The sequence below is a fragment of the Moschus berezovskii genome, chromosome 27 (genome assembly GCF_049115385.1).
Source record: "Moschus berezovskii isolate FMDL1 chromosome 27, NW_MosBer_1.0, whole genome shotgun sequence".
In the NCBI taxonomy this organism is placed as follows: Eukaryota; Metazoa; Chordata; class Mammalia; order Artiodactyla; family Moschidae; genus Moschus; species Moschus berezovskii.
In genome coordinates this window covers 33,087,571-33,115,169 of record NC_142486.1, presented here as the reverse complement: position 1 = coordinate 33,115,169, position 27,599 = coordinate 33,087,571, and the positions used below count along the sequence as shown (strand labels likewise).

Genomic DNA, 27,599 nt, shown 5'->3' with positions numbered 1-27,599 from the left:
TTCTATCCCTGTGTTGGGAAGATCCCCTGGAGAAACGAATGACTACCCATTCCAGTATTCTTGCCTTGAGAATTCCATAGACAGAGGAGGCTGGTAAGCTACAGTCCATAGGGTTGTAAAGAGTTGGACACGTGACTGAATGACTAGCACACATACAAGATATAAAAAATTAGGAAATGAAAAAATTTTTAACATAATAGTATTAAATATATCAAGTACCTAGAAATACAATTATCAGGCATGTAATAACTCTGAAGGAAATTACAAAACTTTGAGATATTAAAGAAGAATTCACTGAAGAAATGTACCATGTTTACGCTTTGGACAATGCAGTATTAGAAATTGCCTTTACTTTCATTCGAATTAATTTATAGGGTAAAATTTCAATCAGTTTCATAGTGTACAATTTTATGGAACTTGACAAGTTGATTTAATTCTAAAATGGTAAGATAAATGCAATGGGTTAAGAGGTCAAGATACCTTTTAAACAGAGAAACAAACTAAAAGGAGTTTGGCATCAGACATCAGAACATTATGAAACTGCAGTAATTAGGATAATGTGATATTGGCAAGTGCTGGAATAGAGCTATGTAACAGTATCTGGAAATCTCTACATCGATATAGTTGTGATTTGTGTTGGAGATTGTATGGCAGATCATTGGGGAAATGATTAACTTTTCAGTTCAGTTCAGTCTTGACAGTCGTGTCCGACTCTTTGTGATCCCATGCACTGCAGCATGCCAGGCCTCCCTGTCCGTCACCAACTCCCAGAGCTTGCTCAAACTCATGTCCATCAAGTCGGTGATGCCGTCCAACCATCTTATCCTCTGTCGTCCCCTTCTCCTCGTGCTTTCAGTCTTTGCCAGCATGAGGGTCTTTCCAGTGAGTCAGTTCTTTGCATCAGGTGGCCAAAGTATTGGAACTTTAGCATCAGTCCTTCCAATGAATATTCAGGACTGAATTCCTTTAGGATTGACTGGTTTTATCTCCTTTCAGTCCAAGGGACTCTCGAGTCTTCTCCAACACCACAGTTCAAAAGCATCAGTTTTTTGGCACTCAGCTTTCTTTATGGTCCAACTCTCATATGCATATATGACTCCTGGAGAAACCATAGCTTTGATGAGAGTTTTGTTGGCAAAGTAATCTTTCTGCTTTTTAATATACTGTCTAGGTTGATCATTGGAGAGGGCAATGGCAAGCCACTCCAGTACTCTTGCCTAGAAAATCCCATGGATGGGGGAGCCTGGTGTGCTGCAGTGCGTGGGGTCGCTGGGAGTCAGACATGACTGAGCGACTTCACTTTCACTTTTCACTTTCACACATTGGAGAAGGAAATGGCAACCCACTCCAGTGTTCTTGCCTGGAGAATCCCAGGGATGGGGGAGCCTGGTGGGCTTCCGTCTATGGGGTCACACAGAGTCCGACACGACTGAAGTGACTTAGCAGCAGGTTGATCATAGCTTTTCTTCCAAGGAGCAAGCATCTTTTAATTTCATGGCTGCAGTCACCATCTGCAGTGATTTTGGAGCCCAAGAAAATAAAGTCTGTCACTGTTTCCATTGTTTTTTTCCACCTATTTCCCATGAAGTGATGGGACCAGATGCCATGATCTTCGTTTTTTGAATGGTGAGGTTTAAGCCAGCTTTTTCACTCTCTTTCGCTTTCACCAAGAGGCTCTTCAGTTTTTTCACCAAGGGGCTCTTACACTTTGGCCATAAGGGTGGTATCATCTGCATATCTGAGGTTATTGATATTTCTCACACAGTCTTGATTCCAGCATGTGCTTCATCCAGCCCAGCATTTCGCATGATGTCCTCTGCATATAAGTTAAATAAACAGGGTGACAATATACAGCCTTGATGTACTCCTTTCCCAGTTTGCAACCAGTCCATTGTTCAATGTCCGGTTCTAACTGTTGCTTCTTGACCTGCATACAGATTTCTCAGGAAGCAGGTAAGATGATCTGGTATTTCCATCTCTTTCAGAATTTTCCACAGTTTATTGTGATCCACACAATCAAAGGCTTTGGTATAGTCAATAAAGCAGAAATAGAAGTTTTTTTGAAACTCTCTTGCCTTTTCTGTGATCCAGTGGATGTTGGCAATTTGATCTCTGGTTCCTCTGCCTTTTCTAAAACCAGTGTGAACATCTGGAAGTTCACGATTTATGTACTGTTGAAGCCTGTCATGGAGAATTTTGAGCATTACTTTGCTAGCATGTGAGATGAGTGCAATTGTGTGGTAGTTTGAGCATTCTTTGGCATTGCCTTTCTTTGGGATTGGAATGAAAACTGACCTTTTCCAGTCCTGTGGCCACTGCTGAGTTTTCCACATTTGCTGGCATATTGAGTGCAGTACTTTCACAGCATCATCTTTCAGGATTTGAAATAGCTTAACTGGAATTCCATCACCTCCACTAGCTTTGTTTGTAGTGATGCTTCCTAATTCCCACTTGACTTCGCACTCAAAGATGTCTGGCTCTAGGTGAGTGATCCCACCATCATGGTTATCTGGGCCATGAAGATCTTTTTTGTATAGTTCTTTTGTGTATTCTTGCCACCTCTTCTTGAACTGTCTTCTGCTTCTCTTAGGTCCCTACCATTTCTGCCTTTTATTGAACCTATCTTTGCATGAAATGTGCCCTTGGTATCTCTAATTTTCTTGAAGAGATCTCCAGTCTTTCCCATTCTATTGTTTTCCTGTTTCTTTGCACAGTTCACTTAGTAAGGCTTTCTTTTCTCTCCCTGTTATTCTTTGGAGCTTTGCATTCAGATGGGTATATTTTTCCTTTTCTCCTTTACCTTTTGCTTCTCTTTTTTTCTCAACTATTTGTAAGGTCTCCTCGAACAGCCATTTTGCCTTTTTACATTTTCTTTTTCTTGGAGATGGTTTTGATCACCACCTCCTATAAAATGTTAAGAACCACTGTCCATAGTTCTTCAGGCCCTCTATCAGATCTAATCCCTTGAATATATTTGTCACTTTCACTGTATATTTGTAAGGGATTTGATTTAGGTCATACCTGAATGACCTAGTAATTTTCCCTATGTTCTTCACTTAAGGTCTGAATTTTGCAATAAGGAGTTTGTGATCTGAGCCACAGTCAACTCCTGGTCTTGTTTTTGCTGACTGTATAGAGCTTCTCCAGTTTCAGCTGCAAAGAATATAATCAATCTGATTTTGGTATTGACCATCTGGTGATGTCCATGTGTAGAGCTGTCTCTCGTGTTGTTGGAAGAGGGGGTTTGCTATAAAGAGCCAATAAACATAACAAGGTTCTCATCTTCACTAGGTAATCAGGAAAATGCCGATTAAAATCACATTGAGATACCATTTCATATTGGTTAAGGAAAAGCTTCCCTCATAGCTCAGTTGGTAAAAAAAATCCACCTGCAATGCAGAAAACCCTGGTTCGATTCCTGGTTTGGGAAGATCCGCTGGAGAATGGATAGGCTACGCACTCCAGTATTCATGGGCTTCCCTTGTGACTCAGCTGGTAAAGAATACGCCTGCCATGCAGGAGACCTGGGTTGGGAAGATCCCCTGGAAAAGGGAAAGGCTTGCCACGCCAGTGTTCTGTCCTGGAGAATTTCACAGACTGCATATATAGTCCATGGGATCGCAAAGAGTCAGACAGTGACTGAGTGACTTTCACTTTCAAGGAAAACTAAAACATTTTAAATTCTGACAGCACCAGGTGTTGGTGAGGGTTGGAGATAGAGAACTGGTTTTATTTAATATTTTGTTGTTGGGTGAGTAAATTGGTATAGTTCTTAAGAAAAAATTTGGCATTATCTAGAAATATTGACGGAGAAGGCACTGGCAAGCCACTCCAGTACTGTTGCCTAGAAAATCCCATGGATGGAGGAGCCTGGTAGGCTGCAGTCCGTGGGGTCGCTAAGGGTCGGACATGACTGAGCGACTTCACTTTCACTTTTCACTTTCACACGTTGGAGAAGGAAATGGCAACCCACTCCAGTGTTCTTGCCTGGAGAATCCCAGGGACGGGGGAGCCTGGTGGGCTTCCATCTATGGGGTCACACAGAGTCGGACACGACTGAAGTGACTTAGCAGCAGCAGCAGCAGAAATATTGAAGATATGAATGTCCTTTGTCCTAACAGTTTTATCCCTTGATAAATACCCTAGCTAGAAACATGTACACATGTTCAGTAGGACATATAAGAATGTTTATTAGCAGCATTTTCCATAGTAGCTAAAAACCAGAAGGAAAAAAGTCCATCTGCAGCTTAACAGAAGAATAATTGCTGTAAATCCATATGGTGGAATTCTGTACATTAACAAAAATGAACTACAGTCACATGTAACCACATGAATTACTTCCACAAAAAGCATGATTGAAAGGAATGTCTGAGGAATAGTGTGATTCCAATTCAAATGAAGTTCATCCAGCAAAAACTATGTTATTTGTGGATTCAGAGGTAGATAGTGAATCTAAAGAGGGAAAAAGGTGATTAGTACCACAAATGCTACTTATGGAGGAGATTTATGATTCAGGATAGAGGCATGTGGATTTCTGCAGTGCTAGTAGTTTAAAATATGTTTATCTGAGTAGTGGCTGGCTATGTGAATACTAGCTTTATAATTATTTATTAAGCTGAGCATGCATTTTTAATCCAGCCTGAATATAATTATTAATTAGAAATTTTAGATTATGCTTAATGTAATCTTACTGCTTTGTGTTGGCTCATAATGATAATCTTTAACTCTTGTTTCTATTTCTCCATTATTTTTGATGCCTTCCTTTATGTCTTTTTCTCTACTTACGTGACTCTTTTGCATTTTTTTTTTTTCCATTCCGCATTACACACCTTTCAACCTTTAGGAAAACACATCTTTCAACCTAAAGGATAACCTTTAGAAGTTTTCCTGAAGATCATGATATGTATTCTTGACTCTAACATTAGAGTCTAATATGAATTGCTACTTTTACCATTTTATATACAGTGTGTGACCTTAGGACACTTTTTAACTCCATTCACTGCTTCCTTCCCTAGTTTGTTTCATGCATTTGAGTTTTACATTATTTTTAATCTCATAAGACAATATCATTACTTTGTACAGTCATTCACTTCAGTTCAGTTCAGTTGCTCAGTCATGTCCAGCTCTTTGCGACCCCATGAATCGCAGCACACCAGGCCTCCCTGTCCATCCACCAACTCCCGGAGTTCACGCAAACTCATGTCCATCGAGTCAGTGATGCCATCCAGCCATCTCATTCTCTGTCATCCCCTTCTCCTCCTGCCCCCAATCCCTACCAGCATCAGAGTCTTTTCCAGTGAGTCAGTTCTTCGCATCAGGTGGCCAAAGTATTGGAGTCTCAGCTTCAGCATCAGTCCTTTCAATGAACACTCAGGACTGATCTCCTTTAGGGTAGACTGGTTGGATCTCCTTGCAGCCCAAGGGACTCGCAAGAGTCTTCTCCAGCACCACAGTTCAAAAGCATCAATTCTTCGGTGCTCAGCTTTTTTCACAGTCCAACTCTCACATCCATACACGACCACTGGAAAAACCATAGCCTTGACCAGACTGACCTTTGTTGCCAAAGTAATGTCTCTGCTTTTTAATATGCTGTCTAGGTTGGTCATAACTTTCCTTCCAAGGAGTAAGCGTCTTTTAATTTCATGGCTGCAGTCACCATCTGCAGTGATTTTGGAGCCGAAAAAAAGTCTGACACTGTTTCCACTGTTTCCCCATCTATTTGCCATGAAGTGATGGGGCCAGATGCCATGATCTTTGTTTTCTGAATGTTGAGCTTTAAGCCAACTTTTTCACTCTCCTCTTTCACTTTCATCATGAGGCTTTTTAGTTCTTCACTTTCTGCCATAAGGTTGGTATCATCTGCATATCTGAGGTTATTGATATTTCTCCCAGCAATCTTGATTCCAGCTTGTGCTTCTTTCAGCCCAGCGTTTCTTATGATGTACTTTGCATATAATTTAAATAAGCAGGGTGACAATATACAGCCTTGACGTACTCCTTTTCCTATTTGGAACTAGTCTGTTGTTCCACGTCCAGTTCTAAGTGTTGCTTCCTGACCTGCTTATAGGTTTCTCAAGAGACAGGTCATTCACTTAGAGTTCCTCAAATATGATTGACTCTTGAACAATACTGGTTTGAACTGCTCAGTCTACTTATATACATGGATGGATTTTTTTCAGTAAAAATTGTACCTGTAAGCAAATATGAAATTCTCAGTTTCATTTTTGATGTCTAATGTTAATAGTACATATACAATCTGTGGTATCTTGTATCTTATAGGACAAATATTTATGTAGGTACTGACAGACAATTCATCTTGTAAACAGACTATGTGAATTTACAATATCAGTAAGTACAGAAGAGTACTATAACTGTATTTCCTTATGATTTTCTTATTTCTATATCTTGCTTTATTGAAGCAATATAGTATATAATATAACATACAAAATATATGTTAACTGACTATTTATGTTACCAGTAAGGCTTCTGGTCAACAGTAGTCTATTACTAGTTTTTGTTTTTGTTGTTTAGTCATAAAGTCATGTCCATGTTTCATCACAAAGTCGAAAGTCACGTCTTAAACACCATGGACAGTAGCCCACCAAGCTCCTCCATCTTTGGGATTTCCCAGGCAAGAATACTAGAGTAGGTTGCCATATCCTTCCTCAGGAGATCTTCCCAACCTGGGGCTCGAACGCAGGTCTCCTGCTTGGCAGGCAGATTCTTTACTACTGAGCCACCCGTTACTATTTTGGGGGCGAGTCAGAAGTTTATACTTGGATTGCAACTGCAAGGGGGGCTGGCACCCCTAATGCCCTCATTGTGCAAGAGTGAACTGTATTTACCTTTTCTGTTGCTCTTCATTTCTTCCTGTATTTCCATCAAGGATACTTTTTCTTCTGCCTCAAGAATTCCATTTAGTATTTATTTTTAAAATTATGCCCAAGACATTGTATTTGTCTGGAAAAAATTTCATATGTCTTTATTTTTAAACGTTTTAACCTGGTATTAAATTATAAGTTGGCAGTTATTTTTAGCACTTTCAAGATGTCATTACCTTGTTTTCAGACTTTTATCATTGCTATTGAATAGTTAGATATCCATCTTATTGTTCCTTCTTTGAGGATAGTGTTGTATTTCTGTAGCTGTTTTCAAGATAGTCTATATATATCTTTGATTTTCATCAGTCATATTCTGTCATGTGGAGGGGTAATAGTTTATCCTGATTGGAGCTCAAAGTTCTTGAATCTGTGACTTCATGTCTTTTCATTATCTTTGAAAAATTCTTGGCTATTTTCCTTTTAGTTACTGGTTTTGCACCATCCTATCTCTTCTCCCCTTCTGGCATTCCAGTTATATTCTTCTCTGTACACTCCATCTTTTTTGTTCTCTGTGCTATTTCCACTATTTTCTAGTTTATTCTCTCTTCATCTGTATCCAAGTGGCTGTTAAATACTCATGTATTTAGTTCTTAATTTCAGTTTAATTTTCCAATCTCTTCTTCCCATTGGATCGATTTTTAATAGATTCAAGTAAGTCCTGTGGTAAAATTCTTCATCTTGTCATCACATGTTGAACATTTTAATTGCTATTATTTTCTGATTTATTTCTTATCACTCATATCTGGGTCACTTTGAGCTCTTTCTGTTTACTGAACGTCTTCTTTGCCTTGTTTCTTTTATTTATATACTTATGGCTGCACTGGGTCTTCATTGCTTTGTGCATGCTTTCTCTAATTGTGGCAAGTGGTAGCTGTTCTTTGCTGTGGTCCCCTGGCTTCTCGTTGTGAGGGCTTCTCTTATGTCTCTAGGCCCACAGACTCCAGTAGTTGCAGAATGGAGGCTCAGTAGTTGTGTCTTATGGGCTGTAGAGCATAGGCTCAATAGTTGTGGTACACAGGTTTAGTTGTTCTGCAGCATGTAGAATCTTCCTGGACTAGGCAGGGGTCAAACTTGTGTCCCCTGCACTGAGAAGTGGATTCTTATCCACTGTGCCACCAGGGAAGTCTGCCCTGTTTCTTACCGATTTTTTTTGTTTGAATCTTGGACATTATGTATTAAAAATTATGGAGGCTCTAAATGATATTATCTTTTATCAGAGTGAATTCACCCTATATTCTGGCAGGAGGCAGAGACAGGGACACAGCCTCTTTTACCTCTTTAAAAATGTACCCATAAATTCTTTGATAGTCCTGGTGGCTCAGACAATAACCCACCACAGTATTAATACCTGGAGGATCCCATGGACAGAGGAGCCTGGCAGGCTACAGTCCATGGGGTCTGAAAAAGTCAGACATGACTGAGCAGCAAATGCTTTACTTTTCCCATTATAAGGTAGAGCCTAATTCCTGGCTTGGGCTGTACTTAGTAACAGCAAATAGGATACAAAAGTGGCAAAGTGATACTATGTAACTAAATCACTAAAGCCATTGTAGCTTTCTTTCTCTTGGATTGCTTGCTCTGGGGGAGGTTCAGTCAGTTCAGTTCGGTTCAGTCGCTCAGTCATATCCGAAATACCATAATAACATGGGGACAAGATACGTTTCTTGAGGACATCAAGCAGCCTGTGCTGTCACACATGGTGAAGCACCTTGCCAACAACCATGTGAGTAAGCCCTTTGAACGTGCCAACCCAGTCATGTCTTCCAATGGCTGTAACCCCTGCCAGCATCCTGACTGTGAGCTTGTGAGATATTCTGAACCTAAACCCATCAACTATACAGGTCTGTACTTTTCCTGCAGAAACTTTGAGGTAGTAAATGTTATTTTTTATAGCCATTATGTTTGGAGTTAAATTGTTGTATAGCAATAGGTAAATAGTACAACATTTCAATCCAATTGGGAATTGAGCAAAACTGAGGCTGATTTGCAGTTTTTGGACTCAAACTTATTCTGATTTTCCTCCATTCCTGTGGTCTAGCTGTTGTCGTTTTTTTTAAGCTGATCTTGGTATTACAATTTTTGTCTCCCCAATACAGTTCACTTTGATACAGTCACTTTGTTCTTGGCATCTTTGTATTCCTGTGTGGTTTAGTTGGCAGATGCCTTGAGAGGGCATCAGTGGCAAGTGTCTAGCCCACTTCTTTCTGGGATCTTAATAGTTCTTTATATCCTGGCTTTCATCAGAGCTTTCTAATGTCTTCAAACAGATATTTTAATTTTTCTTTCTTAAAAAAAAATTTTTAATACAGCTTCTTAAATTGTTCAAACGTGGGGCCTCCCTCCATCATAGCTATTCTACATAGCAATTTATGTATGTAAATTTTCTGTACATAGTAATTTATTTAAAATTTTTTTAGAATATTTAAGAAATGAGCTTTTTAAAAAGTAAAGGGAAAATATTGTTCTCTTTTTATAACTCTAGAGAAAGCCGTGATACTTTATAATTGTTTCTTCTGATACCTCAGGTGTTGAAGGAATTAGTGCCACTTCTAACTTTCTGTGTTTATAGTAATGGTTCAATTTAGAAGTTTAAGTATTTTCTTTTTAGAGTGTGAAGAAAAAAGGCAGTAACAGCTGAGCCAAAAAGCTCATAGAAGAGAAGTCTTGTGAATCGGAATATGTATCTGATGCAAAAGGAACTTGATTAAATAGGAAGAAAATGCCTTTATATGCAATCATTTCCAAAGATGAAAAGCATCACCATCTAAGGCACCCAAGAACAGACCACTTCACCAGTTTTGATGCAATGAAACATTACTGTTGTCTAAAAAATAAGCCTTAGGTTGAACTTCATGTGAAGAAATGTTTGCAGAGATACAAAGGAGAAAATAGTAGTTACCAGCCATAGTATAAAACTTTCCACTGTTTTGCATGTGCTCCTTCCTATTCATTATTAATACTTATTTAATCTTACATTTATTACATATCTTTCTTTAACCAAGTTTCCTGCCTCCAAAACACTTTAGCTAGTAAATAAATGGCAGAACCGGGATTTAGACCCAGACATTTTGTCTCCAGATCCCTTCTATTAAGCTACTTTATTGTAAGATTGCCTGGAGAATTTTAGTTACTAGTTTTAGACACAGAAGTTTTTCTCCACGTAGAATATAAGCAGAAACATAGGTGCATCTAGACGACCATGAAACTTATCAGTGTCCTCAGCTTCCCTCCCAGGTGTGGTTTCCTAAAAAAGAGCCTTCACTGGAACCAGTCAGTGGAACAGCTATATATGAAAGTTCCATATTAAATGCTTGTGGAATTACAGTCTTCAGTGGAATTCATTTAGGTGTATAAATGAATTTCTCAAGATAAGCATTAGCAACTTCACATGTACTCATAAATTTTAAAATAACTTTGGCATATAATACCTACTGAAAAGTGCACAAATAGTAAATGTATAGCTTTGACAAAGTAAACACATTTTGAAAATATCACCCAGATGAAAAAACAGTGGCATCTGTTCTGCCTTATGCCAGTCACCAGCCCCCACCCTTACCTGACATCAGTAAACATCATCCTAACTTCTAACCCCATGGATTGATTTTGTTTCCTTTTCATCTTTATGTAAATACAATCATACTTAACGAACTTTGGTTTCCTGCCTCTTTTACCCAAATTTGTGTGTTGAGAGATTCATCCATGCTGTTGCTTAGCAACAATGATTTGATCATTTTTACTGCTATATAATGTCCATCATATGAATATACCACAACTTACTCCATTCACAACTCTTGATGGACATCTAAGTTATTTATACAGATGGGAAAATTATGATTAGTGCTGCTCTGAACATTCTTTTGCATGTCTGTTGGTGAATGTGTGTGTATATATATATATATATATACACATTTCTGTTGGACATTTGACTAGAAGTGGAATTGGTAGGTCATAGAATATGTGTATTCTCAGATTTGATACTACTAAACACTTTGCCAAAAAAGTTGTATCAAGTTACGCTCCCAATGAGAGTATATGAGCTGTTTGTTATTCCATGTCCTTGTCAACACTTGGTATTATCTGCCCTTTTCACTTTAGCTTCACTGGTATGTTTATAGTGTCACTTATGAGCATGCCTTGTTTCATCATGCTTTGCTTTATTTTGCTTCACAGATACTATGTTGTTGTTTTTTTACACATTGAAGGTTCATGGCAGCCCTGCATCAGACAAGCCTGTTGGCACTATTTTTATAATAGCATTTGCTCACTTTGTGTCACATTTTGGCAGTTCTCACCATATTTCATACTTTCCTATTATTATTATATTGTCATGATGATTTGTAATCAGTGATCTTTGATATTACTATTCTATTTGTTTCCGGTTGCCACAAACCATACTCATATAAGACATCAAGCTTAATAAATATATGCATTCTGACTGCTCCATTGACCCCATCTATCTCCCTCTCCTTGGGCCTTCCTACTGCCTGAGATTTAACAGTATCGAAATTAGGCTAATGAACAATAACCCTACAATGGCCTCTTAAGTGTTGAAGTGAAAAGAAGACCCACATCTCTCTCACCTGTAAGTCAAAGGCTAGAAATGATTAAGCTCAGTGAGTAGGGCATGTTAGAAACTTTGAGATGAAGTTGCTTGCACCAAATAGTTGGCCAAGCTGTGAATGATGAGTGCAAAGGAGAAGTTCTCGAAGGAAATTGAATGTGCTACTCCAGAACACGTGAATGAAAAGAAAGAAGTGACCTTATTGCAGATACAGAGAAAGTTTTAAAGGCCTGGATAAGATCAGCCAGAACATTCGCTTAAGCCAAAGCCTAACCCAGAGCAAAGCTCTAACTTCAGTTATATGAAGGATTAGAGTGATGATGAGGAAGCTGCAGAAAAAAATGTTTCTGAGGTTGTTTCATGAGGTTTAAGGGAAAAAAACCATATCCGTAACATAAAGTGTGAGGTTAAGCAGCAAGTGCTGATGTAGAAGTTGCAGTAAACTATCCAGAAGATCTGCCAAAGATAATTAACGAAGGTGGTAACATTAAAAGTGTCAATGAAGCAATCTTATTTTGCAAGAAGATGACATCTAGGACTATCATAACAGAGAAGTTAATGTCAGACTTCAAAATTTCAAAGGACATTGGGGCAAACTTGCTGGTCCAGGGGCTGAGACTCCAACCTCCCAATGCAGGTGGCCCAGGTTTGATCCCTGGTCAGGGCACTAGATCCCACATGCCACAACTAAGTTTGCATGTTGCAACTAAAAGACCCTGCATGCTGCCATGAAGGTTGAAGATCCCAACTTCTGCTACTAAAACCCAGCACAGCCTAATTAATTAATTTTTAAAAGTCTGACCTCCTTAGGCCCTGACTTTTAAAAAAAAATTCAAAGGACAGACTGACTCTTTTTGAAGGCTAGTATAGCTGGTGACTTTTAAATTGAAGCCAGTGCTCATTTACCCTTCTGAAAATCTCAGGGCTCCTAAGAATTATGCTAAATCTACTTTGCTTGTGCTGTGTCAGTAGAGCAGCAATGCCTGGATGACAGCATACCCAGGCTTAAATTACCTTATATTTTTCTCAACTGCATGTTTGAGATCTGCTGCTCAGAAAAAAAGTTTCCTCTGAAAATTTACTGCTCATTGACAATGCACCTGGCCACCCAAGAGCTCTGATGGTGATGTACAGTGGGATTAATGTTGTTTTCATGACTGCTAACAGAACATCTTTTCTGCAGCCCATGGATCAAGGAGTAATTTCAACTTTCAATTTTATTATTTTACGTATTATTGTTTAGCTATTGCTGCTATAGATAGTGATTCCTACAATGGATCTGAGCAAAGTAATTTGAAAACATTCTGGAAAGGAATTACCATTCTAGATACATTAAGAACATTCATGATTCATGACAAGAAGTCTAAAGGTCAGCATTAACAGAAGTTTGGAGGAGGTTGATTTTAAAATTCATGGATGGCTTTGAGGGGTTCAGGACTTCTGGGGAGGAAGTAATGGTAAATGTGGTGGAATAGCAAGAGAACTAGAAGCAGAGCCTGAAGATGACTGAATTGCTGCAATCTCATGATAACCTTTGATGGACAAACAAATTGGTTTCTTGAGATGGATCTATTCTTGTTGTAGATCCTGTGAAGACTGTTGAAGGGACAACAAAGGATTTAGAATATTACATAAACTTAGTTGATAAAACAGTGACTAAGTCTGAGAAGATTGACTCCAATTTTTAAAGAAGTTTTTCCATGGATAAAATGCTAATGCTAGAGAAACACCAGTCACTTTGTGATGGGATGAGTTAATTCATGCAGCAGATTTAACTGTTATCTTAAGAAATTGCCATAGACACCCCAGCCTTCAGCAACCACCACCACCCTGATAGGTCAGCAGCCATCAACACTGACACAAGATCACCCATCAGCAAAAAGATTGCAACTTACTGAAGGCTCACATGGGTTAGCATCTTTTAGCAATTAAGTATTTTTAAATAAAGGTATGTACATTATTTTTTTAGACATAATGCTTTTTCACACTTAATAGACTGCTGTGTAGCATACAGCACAGTATAGTATAGTAAACATAACTTTCATATGCACTGGGAAATCAAAAAAATTCATGCGATCCACTGTATTGAGGCTTTTGCTTAATATTACTGTGGTCTGGAATCAGACATGCGATGTCTCTGTGGTATGCCTGTATTCGTTTTGTTTCCTTCTAATAATGAAGTTAAATACTTTCTTATGTTTGATAGTAATTTGGGTAACTTCCTTCATTAAGTTTCTCTTAAGACTTTTGTATGTTTTCCTTTTGAGCTGCCTGTCTTAAATTTTTGGTCAGATTTATTTACCAAGAATATCTTTTCCCTTTCTAAGTCTTTCCACTTCTCCAGGCAAGAATACGGGAATGGGTAGCCATTCCCTTCTCCAGGCTTAGAGATTTTCCTGGATTTTCAGATTTTCCTGACCCAGAGATCAAACCTGGGTCTCCTGCATTGCCAGCAGATTATTATTTTTCTGATAAATGTTCCATCTGGTTTTAACTATTTTCTCTATCTTTCCTCAAAATTTTTAAAACTAACTTTCATAGTTTGTAAAACACACTTATTTTATAACTTATTTATAACTTGTTTTAATTTATAATTTGTTTAATTTTAATTTAATTTTAAATTAATTTAATTTATAACTTGTTATAACTTGTTTTATAACTCCAGTATCACAATCATCTGTGTATATGTTTTTTTCTCAGTTTCCGTCATTTAATTCTGTCAGTGTACTTGATAATTCCTGAAGAATTGGTGAGGTTCTGGATAATATCTTATTATAGACAAGATTTATTCTGTCTTCTTGCAGATAGAGTAGGGTCTGGTCACCTAATCTGCTCAGAGACTGGTATAAATTCAGGCCTGTTACTTTGGTTAGTCTGCTTCTACATCTAGTTCACTCTGACTTTGAAATGGATTCCAGCTGAAAGCTTGTAGTGTTCACCAGGGCATCTCGTCTTTGGCGGCTTCTAAATCTTTACCTTACCTCCCCAACCAAAATTTCAATGAGATTGACAAAAATTTTACTCTGCTTTTTAAAGTCTTTCTGCTTAGTGTCTCAGACTCTTAAATAACATTATGTTTGATCTACTATAGCAGCAAATAAAGATATTAAAAACCATAAAGGTATCAAATGAAGCATTTTGAGCTTGAGAAGAGAGTTTTGTCTGTAGTGTAATGAATATCTGAAAAGAGTTGCAGATATAGTTTTTTGTAGTTAAGCAACAGACTTAATACAGCTATTAGTCTTCCATACACTATATGACTAGTAGAAAAACTATATACAAAATAAACTTTGTAAGTTTTGTTCGAGGACAAAAATGAATAGAAGAGTAAAATATCATTGATTAAAAAATTTGGATCTGAACATATTTATTGAACTTAGAAATAATAGCTTTTGTCAGAATCTCTTATAATAATGATAAGAGATTATATCATTATAATATAATGATATAATAATTAAAGATTAAATCTGAGTTTAAAAGGGTACTTAAAAAAGTTGATTTCACAGAAGTGGAAATCACTGTATGGGGAAACGTCTCCTGCTCATGAAGTATTAACTGCTAAAGGAATTGTTTTTTTGTTGTAAACATCCAGAAGACTAGACCAAAGAAAAAAATTGTGTTCAGACATTGTTCAACATGGAACACAGACTATGATCCCTGTGAGAAAGGAAACGAATGAAATACACCAAACAATTATGCCAACTCTGCCTGAAGGCATTTCCCAAGTTGAAAAACAGGGGTGGGAGGAGCCCAAACAGCCTGCCCGGTCTTAGTACATTTACATCAGATATTGGAGAACCTGAATTACCTAGAAGTTTTGAGGCAGAATAATGAAGAAGAGATAATTGCATAAAGGCAGAACTCAGTCTGGAAAGGGAACCCATCAAATCATTGACTGATCACAGATCTATACAAGCAAAGAATAGAAAAGCTAGAGGGTTAGGTAAGAACTAATGTAAGGAAGAGGGCCAGACATTTTCTGGTGATTGCACAGAGCTGGGAACATTTTTTCTTCCTCACTGGCTAAAATGAAGAGACTTAAATGGAACAAAAGGTCGAGTTCTTGGATGTGTATAGCTGGAGTGGGCTAAATTAGTCCTAGACTAAAAGACTGCAGTGGACCTATCCCAAGAAGCTAAAAGGAATCAAAGGAGTCAAGCTAATCCTCAGTAATTTAACTTTATGTGAGAATAAAGTCCAATATACTCTGATGGAATGAAACATCATACAATGGTGTAAATTTTACAGTGTCTGACATCTGCTAGAAAATTAGTAGGCATGCAAAATATGAAAAATATAACCCATAACAAGGAGAAAACCAAAATGATAAAAACAAACCTAGAATTAACATGGTTGATGGGCTTACCAGATAACAACATAAAATAGCAATTATCAATATATATTCTTCATATCCAATAATACAGAGCAAAATGTCAACATGACAGAAGAAATGGAAGATACAAAAAAAATGCAAATATACTTCTAGAGATGAGAAAGACTAAATTGAAAAGTACATTGGATAGGATTAATAACAAAATAGATAACTACTGACTTTTTAAGAATCAGTGAAATATCAGAAACTGTTCAAACAAAAGCATGAGAAAAAGCACAGAGCAGGAGAAACTTGAAGAATAGTATCAATCAGTCTAATATAGATACATCATTGTAGTCATCACTAGGCAGGGGGCAGGAAAATATATCTAAAATTGTTCCAGATTTGATGAAAATTCTAAACCCATAAATAGAAAGGAACAGAGGTTAACAAACCTAAGAAGAAGAAGCTAAAGGAAAGCACATCAAACCAGATTGCTAAAAATCAGTGTTGACAAGGAAATCTTAAAATCAGCCAGAGAGAAAAGACACATTGCATGGAAAGGAACAAAAACAGAATGTGGATTCTCACTGTAAACAATTCAAACTTTAAAGATGTTGAAAACAAGACATCTCTAAAGTGCTGAAGTAGAGCAATATCCCTAATTGATTATAAGAAAAGCTGTCTCAGTTTCTGCAGTTCTGCACTCAGTGAAAATATCTTTCAGACATGTACAAGGAAACCGGACTTTTTCATACTAAAAAAAAAGTGAAAATACATCAGCAACAGACCTGAACTACAGGAGTGTAAAGGAGCTTCGTCAGGTAGAAGGAAAATAATACCAGATGGAAAATTGGATCTATGCAAAGGTAAAGTAATGAAGAGTGCTAGAAGTTATAAATATGTGAATAAACATAAAATATTTTATTATGTTTCTATATAGGGTATCTATCTATGTGTGCTCAGTCATGGACTATATTGCCTGCCAAACTTCTCTTCCCGTGAAATTTTCCAGACAAGAATTCTGTAGTGGATTGCCGTTTCCTGCTCTAGGGGATCTTCATGACCCAGGGATCAAACCCACATCTCTTGCATCTCCTGCATTGGTGGACAGATTGTTTACCACTGCTCCACCTGGGAAGACCCGTATAGGGTCTATGTCTGTGTATATATCACACCATTCCTCTGTACTATGTGGTGTGTGTGTATATGTTATATATAATACTGTTTTCTTACTCTGTGGACATGAGTTTGAGTGAGCTCTGGGAGTTGGTGATGGACAGGGAGGCCTGGCGTGCTGTGATTCATGGGGTCGCGGAGAGTCGGACATGACTGAGCAACTGAATTGAACTGAACTGAATTGTATTTCTATATACAGGCAATAAACACTTTAAAATTTTAAATTAATGCCACTTATGAATATAATATCAAAGAATGTGATATTCATAGCAGTAAATTCAGTTCAGTTCAGTCGCTCAGTCGTATCCGACTCTTTGCAACCCCATGAATCACAGCACGCCAGGCCTCCCTGTCCATCACCAACTCCTGGAGTTCACTCAAACTCATGTCCATCGAGTCGGTGATGCCATACAGCCATCTCATTCTCTGTCATCCCCTTCTCCTCTTGCCCCCAATCCCTCCCAGCATCAAAGTCTTTTCCAGTGAGTCAACTCTTCACATGAGGTGGCCAAAGTGTTGGAGTTTCAGCTTCAGCATCAGTCCTTCCAATGAACACCCAGGATTGATCTCCTTTAGAATGGACTGGTTGGATCTCCTTGCAGTCCAAGGAACTCTCAAGAGTCTTCTCCAGCACCACAGTTCAAAAGCATCAATTCTTCGGCGCTCAGCTTTCTTCACAGTCCAACTCTCACATCCATACATGACCATTGGAAAAACCATAGCCTTGATTAGGCGGACCTTGGTTGGCAAAGTAATGTCTCTGCTTTTTAATATGCTATCTAGTTTGGTCATAACTTTCCTTCCAAGGAGTAAGCGTCTTTTAATTTCATGACTGCAATCAGCATCTGCAGTGATTTTGGAGCCCCATAAAATAAAGTCTGACACTGTTTCCATTGTTTCCCCATCTATTTCCCATGAAGTCATGGGACCAGATGCCATTTCCCATGAAGTCATGGGACCAGATGCCATGATCTTCATTTTCTGAATGTTGAGCTTCAAGCCAACTTTTTCACTCTCCTCTTTCACTTTCATCAAGAGCCTTTTGAGTTCCTCTTCACTTTCTGCCATAAGGGTGGTGTCATCTGCATATCTGAGGTTATTGATATTTCTCCCAGCAATCTTGATTCCAGCTTGTGCTTCTTCCACCAGCGTTCCTCATGATGTACTCTGCATATAAGTTAAATAAGCAGGGTGACAATATACAACCTTGACTTACTCCTTTCCTATTTGGAACCAGTCTGTTGTTCCATGTCCAGTTCTAACTATTGCTTCCTGACCTGCGTACAGGTTTCTCAAGAGGCCGGTCAGGTGGTCTGGTATTCCCATCTCTTTCAGAATGTTCCACAGTTTAGTTTATTGTGATCCACACAGTCAAAAGCTTTGGCATAGTCAATAAAGCAGAAATAGATGTTTTTCTGGAACTCTTGCTTTTTCCATGATCCAGCAGATGTCGGCAATTTGATCTCTGGTTCCTCTGCCTTTTCTAAAACCTACTTGAATATCTGGAAAAGTAGGAAGTCAAGAAACACCTCGAGTAACAGGCAAATTTGGCCTTGGAGCACGGAATGAAGCAGGGCAAAGGCTAATAGAGTTTTGCCAAGAGAACGCACTGGTCATAGCAAACACCCTCTTCCAACAACACAAGAGAAGACTCTACACATGGACATCACCAGATGGTCAACACCGAGATCAGATTGATTATATTCTTTGCAGACAAAGATGGAGAAGCTCTATGCAGTTAGCAAAGACAAGACCAGGAGCTGACTGTGGCTCAGATCATGAATTCCTTATTGCCAAATTCAGACTGAAATTGAAGAAAGTAGGGAAAATCACTAGACCATTCAGATATGACCTAAATCAAATCCCTTATCTTTATACAGTGGAAATAAGAAATAGATTTAAGGGACTAGATCTGATAGATAGAGTGCCTGATGAACTCTGGATGGAGGTTCGTGACATTGTACAGGAGACAGGGACCAAGACCATCCCCATGGAAAAGAAATGCAAAAAAGCAAAATGGCTGTCTGAGGAGGCCTTACAAAGAGCTGTGTAAAGAAGAGGAGCGAAAAGCAAAGGAGAAAAGGAAAGATATAAGCATCTGAATGCAGAGTTCCAAAGAATAGCAAGGAGAGATAAGAAAGCCTTCCTCAGCGATCAATGCAAAGAAATAGAGGAAAACAACAGAATAGGTAAAACAGATCGTTTCAAGAAAATTAGAGATATCAAGGGAACATTTCATGCAAAGATGGGCTCGATAAAGGACAGAAATGGTATGGACCTAACAGAAGCAGAAGATATTAAGAAGAGGTGGCAAGAATACACAGAAGGACTGTAGAAAAAAAATCTTCACGATGAAGATAATCATGATGGCGTGATCACTCACCTGGAGCCAGATATCTTGGAATGTGAAGTCAAGTGGGCCTTAGAGAGCATCACTATGAACAAAGCTAGTGGAGGTGATGGAATTCCAATTGAACTATTTCAAGTCCTGAAAGATGATGCTGTGAAAGTGCTGCACTCAATATGCCAGCAAATTTGGAGAACTCAGCAGTGGCCACAGGACTGGAAAAGGTCAGTCTTCATTCCAATCCCAAAGAAAGGCAATGCCAAAAAATGCTCAAACTACCGCACAGTTGCACTCATCTCACACACTAGTAAAGTCATGCTCAAAATTCTCCAAGCCAGGCTTCAGCAATATGTGAACCGTGAACTTCCAGATGTTCAAGCAGGTGTTAGAAAAGGAGTAAATTACCAGAATATATATATATATAAAACCTAACTTCAAACTACAAAGTAGACTTCAGATTTCTGGTCTAGAATGGGAGGTGTCATCACTCCATACTAACAAGTAAAAAGCTGAACAAACTGAAAAAAATCAACCACTCATCTTTGATCCACCATAGAAGTAAGGTCATTGAGCAAACTCAGTTCAGTTCAGTCGCTCAGTCGTGTCTGACTCTTTGCGACCCCATGAATCGCAGCACGCCAGGCCTCCATGTCCACCAACTCCCAGAGTTTTGTGAGTTTTACCTATACGAGCTCTACTGATCTTCAGTGGAAAAAAATTATTTAATGCTTCCAGTAATGGGCAAGGTAAAAAGAAGCTTTTGAATAGTCCTGCCCTCAGGAGAAACTGTTACCAGTGATTAACCTACCTGGGGGAAAGAAAACATCCAACATGTGCTCCCTTTAGCATTACACATGGAGGAAGAGAAATAGCCATCTCCAGCCCCTTCTCACCATCCTGTCCCACCTAAGTGGGCTATGGGGACAGAGACGCACAGTGAATTTCACATTCTAGGGGCACAAGCTCATTAAAAGGCCTAATCATAGGAAAAGTAGAGTGCCGCCTCTTCCCACACACTTTACCACTGCATTACTGAAGGCCTGTTTACCGTAGTTCCTTTTAACCAGTACATCATGTCTACCTTTCAACAAAAAAATGACCAGACTAAAAAGCAAAAACACAATTTGAAGATACCAAACGAGCATCAGAACCAGAGTCAGATATGGCAGGAATTTTGAAAGTATCAAACCAGAAATTTTTTAGAAACTGTGATTAATGTACTTTAAAGGAAAGAGACAAAATCCAAGAACTGGTTGGTAATGTAAACAGAAATTCTAAGAAAAATGCTTGAGATAAAAACTATTGACAGAATTGAAGAAAGCCTTTTATGGGTTTATTAGTTAGAAATTGCTGAGAAAAAGCAATGACTGACTTTAATAATATGACTAAGAGGAAAAAGAAAATGACAATAACAACCCAGAATATCCAAGAGCTCAGGTCACCTACTACAAAAGGAGTTACGTAGCATAATGGAAGTTCCAGAAGGAAGAAAGAAAGGAACAACAGCAATGTTTGAAGTAATAGTGACTAAGAATTTCTCCCAAATAAACGTTAGAGACCAAACCTCAGATCCAGGGAGCTCAGAGAACACCAAGCAGGATAAATACCAAGCCCATAAACCTAAATATAATTTAAACTTCAGAAAATTGAAGCTCTCTTGAAAGCCAAGGAAAAAGCACCTTATCTATGGAGGAGCTAAGGTAAGAGTTACATCAACTTCTCCTTTAAACTATAAAACAATAAGAAAGTAGAGTGAAGTATTTCAAGTGTTACGAGAAAAAAATGGACCAACCTAAAATGCTTTGCACTGTGGAGGTGTCCTTCAAAGTTGAAGGAGAAATAGACTTTCTCAGACAAGCAAAAATTTAGGGTATTAGTTGCCAATAGATCTGCTTTACAGGAAATGTTAAAATTTCTTCATACAGAAGGAAAATGGTATGTCAGAAAATCAGATCTACATAAAGAAAAGAAATATGAACATAAAGTTCAGTTCAGTTCAGTCGCTCAGTCGTGTCCGACTTTTTGTGACCCCATGAATCGCAGCACACCAGGCCTCCCTGTCCATCACCAACTCCTGGAGTTAACTCAAACTCATATCCATCAAGTCGGTGATGCCATCCAGCCATCTCATTCTCTGTCGTCCCTGTCTCCTCCTGCCCCCAATCCCTCCCAGCATCAGAGTCTTCTCCAGTGAGTCAACTCTTCGCATGAGGTGGCCAAAGTATTGGAGTTTCAGGTTTAGCATCAGTCCTTCCAATGAAAACCCAGGATTGATCTCCTCTAGAATGGACTGGTTGGATCTCCTTGCAGTCCAAGGGACTCTCAAGAGTCTTCTCCAGCACCACAGTTCAAAAATATCAATTCTTTGGCGATCAGCTTTCTTCACAGTCCAACTCTCACATCCATACATGACCACTGGAAAAACCATAGCCTTGACTAGGCGGACCTTTGTTGGCAAAGTAATGTCTGCTTTTTAATATGCTATCTAGGTTGGTCATAACTTTCCTTCCAAGAAGCAAGCGTCTTTTAATTTCCTGGCTGCAATCAGCATCTGCAGTGATTTTGGAGCCCCCAAAAATAAAGTCTGACACTGTTTCCACTGTTTTCCCATCTATTTCCCATTAAGTGATGGGACCAGATGCCATGATCTTCATTTTCTGAATGTTGAGCTTTAAGCCAACTTTTTCACTCTCCTCTTTCACTTTCATCAAGAGGCTTTTGAGTTCCTCTTCACCTTCTGCTGTAAGGGTGGTGTCATCTGCATATCTGAGGTTATTGATATTTCTCCCAGCAGTCTTGATTCCAGCTTGTGCTTCTTCCAGCCCAGCGTTCCTCATGATGTACTCTGCATATAAGTTAAATAAGCAGGGTGACAATATACAACCTTGACGTACTCCTTTTCCTATTTGGAACCAGTCTGTTGTTCCATGTCCAGTTCTGACTGTTGCTTCCTGACCTGCATGCAGGTTTCTTATGAGGCAGGTCAGGTGGTCTGGTATTCCCATCTCTTTCAGAATGTTCCACAGTTTAGTTTATTGTGATCCACACAGTCAAAAGCTTTGGCATAGTCAATAAAGCAGAAATAGATGTTTTTCTGGAACTCTCTTGCTTTTTCGATCCAGCGGAAGTTGGCAATTTGATCTTTGGTTCCTCTGCCTTTTCTAAAACCAGCTTGAACATCTGGAAGTTCACAGTGCACGTATTGCTGAAGCCTGGCTTGGAGAATTTTGAGCATGACTTTAGTAGTGTGTGCTGCTGCTGGTAAGTTGCTTCAGTTGTGTCCGACTCTGTGCGACCCCATAGATGACAGCCCACCAGGCTCCGTGAGATGAGTGAATTGTGTGGTAGTTTGAGCATTCTTTGACATTGCCTTTCTTTGGGATTGGAATGAAAACTGACCTTTTCCAGTCCTGTGGCCACTGCTGAGTTTTCCAAATTTGCTGGCATATTGAGTGCAGCACTTTCACAGCATCATCTTTCAGGATTTGAAATAGCTCAACTGGAATTCCATCACCTCCACTAGCTTTGTTCGTAGTGATGCTTTCTAAGGCCCACTTGACTTCACATTCCAGGATGTCTGGCTCTAGGTGAGTGATCACACCATTGTGAGCCCCTTTTTTGCGGGGTGGGCAAGAATACTGGAGTGGGTTGCCATTCCCTTCTCCAGGGAACATAAAGTAGAACCTTTTATTTTTCTTCTTAGTTGATTTAACTGATAAGAATTTGTTCATATTAATAGCGACAGTGTATTTGATTTTGTATGCACGTGTGTGCTCATTAACACACTTACTATAAGTGAAATGAATGGCAGCAGTGATTTAAGGAACAGAAAAAGGAATTAGGAATATTATTATAAAGTACTTGTATGGGCTTTATCAGTGACTGAACAGAAAAGAATCTGCCTGCCATGCGGGAGCCTTGGGTTCAATTCCTGGGTGGGGAAGATCCCTTTGAGGAGGAAATGGCAACCCACTCCAGTATTCTTGTTGGAAATTCCATGGACAGAGGAGCCTGATGGGCTATAGTTAATGGGGTCGCAAAGAGTCGGATGTAACTGAGAACAAAGGTACTCCTTTTGAAGCAGTGTAGTCTTTATTTGACAACTGACTTGGATTAGTTGTCAATGTATATTGCAAATTCTAGGGCAGCTACTAGTTACGATAGTATAATATGCTAAAAGAGTAGAGAAAATAGAATCATATAAAATGTATTTTTATTCATAATTGCCAAAACTTGCTCCAGGATGTCCTTCTGTAAGTGAATGGATAAACAAATGTGGTACATTCAGACAATAGAATACTGTTTATTACTAAAAAAAAAAAAGAGCTATCAAGCTATGAAAAGACATGGAGGAAACTTAGATGTGTATTATTAAGTGAAAGAAGCCAATCTGAGAAAGCCATATACTGATGATTTCAACTACATGACATTCTAGAAAAGGTAAAACTATGGAGATAGTAAGAAATCAAATATTGCCAGAAGTTAGTAGGGAGGGATGAATAGGCAAAGCACTGGGGATTTGGGGGCAGTGAAACTATTTTATATTATACCGTAATGGTGGATACTTGTCATGATACATTTGTCAAAATCCATAGAATGTCCTAACACTAAGAGTAAATGCTACTGTGGGACTTCCCTGATGGTCCAGTGGCTGACTCTGTGCTCCTAATGCAGGGGCCCCAGGTTCGATCCCTGGTCAAGGAACCAGATCCCACATGCCACAACGAAGAGTGCAGTGCCTATGCCACAGCTGGAAATCCTGCCTGCCACAACTAAGACCCCATACAGCCAAATAGTTTCAAAAGAGAGTGAATGCTATTGTAAACTATGAACGTTGGCGATAATGGTAATGTTAGCATAGTTTCATCAGTTGTAGCGAGAGTACCACTGTGGTACAGGATTTTGTGGGAGGTTGTGTGTGGGAGGGGTTAGGAGGTATATGGGAAAACACTGTACATTCTACTACATTTTACTCAACTTTACTGTAAACGTAAAACTGCTATTGGAAAAGTTACTTAGTAATTTTTAAATGTACAAAATATTACTGAGACAAAGGAGGTATAAATATATAGTGAGATGCTGTGTTTACAAATCAGAAAATTCATTGTTGATGTCAACTTCACCCAGATTGTTCCATATATTTAGTGCACCCTTAATGAAAATCTTGGCATCCTTTTCTGTAGAAAGTAAAAAACGGATCCAAAACTTGTGTGATGCCTCAGTGGTAAAGAATCTGCCTGCCAGTGCAGGAGACAGTGGGTTCAATCCCTTGTCCAGGAAGATCGCACATGCCACAGAGCAACTAAGCCCATATATACACCACAAATATTGAGCCTATGCTCTGGAGCCCAGGAGCCGCAACTGCTATGCCCATGTGCTACAGCTTGTGAAGCCCTCATACTGCAGAGCCTGTGCTCCACAGCAATGAGACGCCTATGCAGCACAACTAGAGATAAGCCTGTACAGCATTGAAGACCCAGCAGAACCAAAAATAAGCTAACAACAACAACAAAAAACTTGTATGAAATGCGAAAGACCTAGAAGGTGAAAACAGTGTTATAAAAGAATAACTTTGGAAGACATATACTACCTGAGTTCGACTTACTGTGAAGCTGTAAGAATTAAGAGAATGGTGTTGGCATGAGGAAAGAAATATAAATCAATGGAAAAATTAGAGTATACAGAGAGTCCATTGGTTTTCAATGAAGTTGCCAAAATAATATAATAGGGAAGAGGTAGTCTTTTCAACAAATGTTGCTGAAGTAACCAGAGGGGAAAAGTGAATCTCTTACAACATACACAAAAATAACTTGAAATGAATCATAGACCAAATAGCAAAAGCTAAGAATTAAAAGCATCTATAAGAAAACGGCACAACCTTGTGTACTAGTCATGTGAAATTCATGTAGCAAATTAAATTGGCTTACTAAAATTTGTGTTAGATTTTCGTAAAAAAATTTCCGATTTTAAATGTCAGATTCAAAAAAGTGCAGTCAGAGTAAAATGGAGCAGAAGACAGTCTTCTGACTCAGAATATTCTTTAACCATAATCAGCATCATTTAGCATCCTTTGCTCAGTTTCTTATGTATGGCAGATGTTGCTACGATAGTGATATAACGTAAAGTAGTGGCAGAATTGGGGCGGGAGGAGATGGGGACGACAGAGAATGAGATGGCTGGATGGCATCACCGACTCGATGGATATGAGTTTGAGTGAACTCTAGGAGTTGGTGATGGACAGGGAGGCCTGGCGTGCTGTGATTCATGGGGTTGCAAAGTCGGACACGACTGAGCGACTGAACTGAATAAGCATATGATGTCTGTACATGTACAAAATACACAAATGTCACTTGAGCACACATATCTGCCTTCATGAAAATGAAACAATGTATAAAAGAAACAAATCAAACTCTTTGTTGCAGATGAAGAAGCATAAAAAATATTTAAAAATTAATTCTGCCACTGCTGCTGCTGCTCAGTGTCTGTACATGTACAGACATCATATGCTTATTCAGTTCAGTCGCTCAGTCGTGTCCGACTTTGCAACCCCATGAATCACAGCACGCCAGGCCTCCCTGTCCATCACCAACTCCTAGAGTTCACTCAAACTCATATCCATCGAGTCGGTGATGCCATCCAGCCATCTCATTCTCTGTCGTCCCCATCTCCTCCCGCCCCCAATCCCTGCCAGCATCAGAGTCTTTTCCAGTGAGTCAACTCTTCACATGAGGTGGCCAAAGTGTTGCAGTCTCAGCTTCAGCATCAGTCCTTCCAATTAACACCCAGTATTGATCTCCTTTAGAATGGACTGGTTGGATCTCCTTGCAGTCCAAGGAACTCTCAAGAGTCTTCTCCAGCACCACAGTTCAAAAGCATCAATTCTTCGGTGCTCAGCTTTCTTCACAGTCCAACTCTCACATCCATACGTGATCACGGGAAAAACCATAGTCTTGACTAGACGGACCTTGGTTGGCAAAGTAATGTCTGCTTTTTAATATACTATCTAAGTTGGTCATAACTTTCCTTCCAAGGAGTAAGTGTCTTTTAATTTCATGGCTGCGATCAGCATCTGCAGTGATTTTGTAGCCCAAAAAAATAAAGTGTGACACTGTTTCCCCATCTATTTCCCATGAAGTGATGGGACCAGATGCCATGATCTTTGTTTTCTGAATGCTGAGCTTCAAGCCAAACTTTTCACTCTCCTCTTTCATCAAGAGGCTTTTGAGTTCCTCTTCACCTTCTGCCATAAGGGTGGTGTCATCTGCATATCTGAGATTATTGATATTTCTCCCGGCAGTCTTGATTCCAGCTTGTGCTTCTTCCAGCCCAGCATTCCTCATGATGTACTCTGCATATAAGTTAAATAAGCAGGGTGACAGTATACAACCTTGATGTACTCCTTTTCCTATTTGGAACCAGTCTGTTGTTCCACGTCCAGTTCTAACTGTTGCTTTCTGACCTGCATTCAGGTTTCTCAAGAGGCAGGTCAGGTGGTCTGGGATTCCCATCTCTTTCAGAATGTTCCACAGTTTATTGTGATCCACACAGTCAAAGGCTTTGGCATAGTCAATGAAGCAGAAATAGATGTTTTTCTGGAACTCTCTTGCTTTCTCCATGATCCAGCGGATGTTGGCAATTTGATCTCTGTGCCTCTGCCTTTTCTAAAACCTGCTTGAACATCTGGAAATTCACGGATCACATATTGCTGAAGCCTGACTTGGAGAATTTTGAGCATGACTTTACTAGTGTGTGAGATGAGTGCAATTGTGCAGTAGTTTGAGCATTCTTTGGCATTGCCTTTCTTTGGGATTGGAATGAAAACTGACCTTTTCCAGTCCTGTGGCCACTGCTGAGTTCTCCAAATTTGCTGGCATATTGAGTGTAGCACTTTCACAGCATCATCTTTCAGGATTTGAAATAGCTCAATTGGAATTCCATCACCTCCACTAGCTTTGTTCGTAGTGATGCTCTCTAAGGCGCACTTGACTTCACATTCCAAGATGCCTGGCTCCAGGTGAGTGATCACGCCATCGTGATTATCTTGGTCGTGAAGATCTTTTCTGTACAGTTCTGTGTATTCTTGCCACCTCTTCTTAATATCTTCTGCTTCTTTTAGGTCCATACCATTTCTGTCCTTTATCGAGCCCATCTTTGCATGAAATGTTCCCTTGATATCTCTAATTTTCTTGAAGAGATCTCTTGTTTTTACCATTCTGTTATTTTCCTCTATTTCTTTGCATTGATCACTGAGGAAGGCTTTCTTATCTCTCCTTGCTATTCTTTGGAACTCTGCATTCAGATGCTTAGATTATACATTTG

General features: G+C 39.1%; 1 protein-coding gene across 7 annotated transcripts in view; it reads left to right on the top strand.

Annotated features, from left to right (window-relative positions):
* ATF7IP2 (activating transcription factor 7 interacting protein 2) overlaps positions 1-27,599 on the top strand; it is an 82,644-nt gene that overhangs the window by 33,724 nt on the left and 21,321 nt on the right. The gene's annotated exons all lie outside the window — the stretch shown is intronic.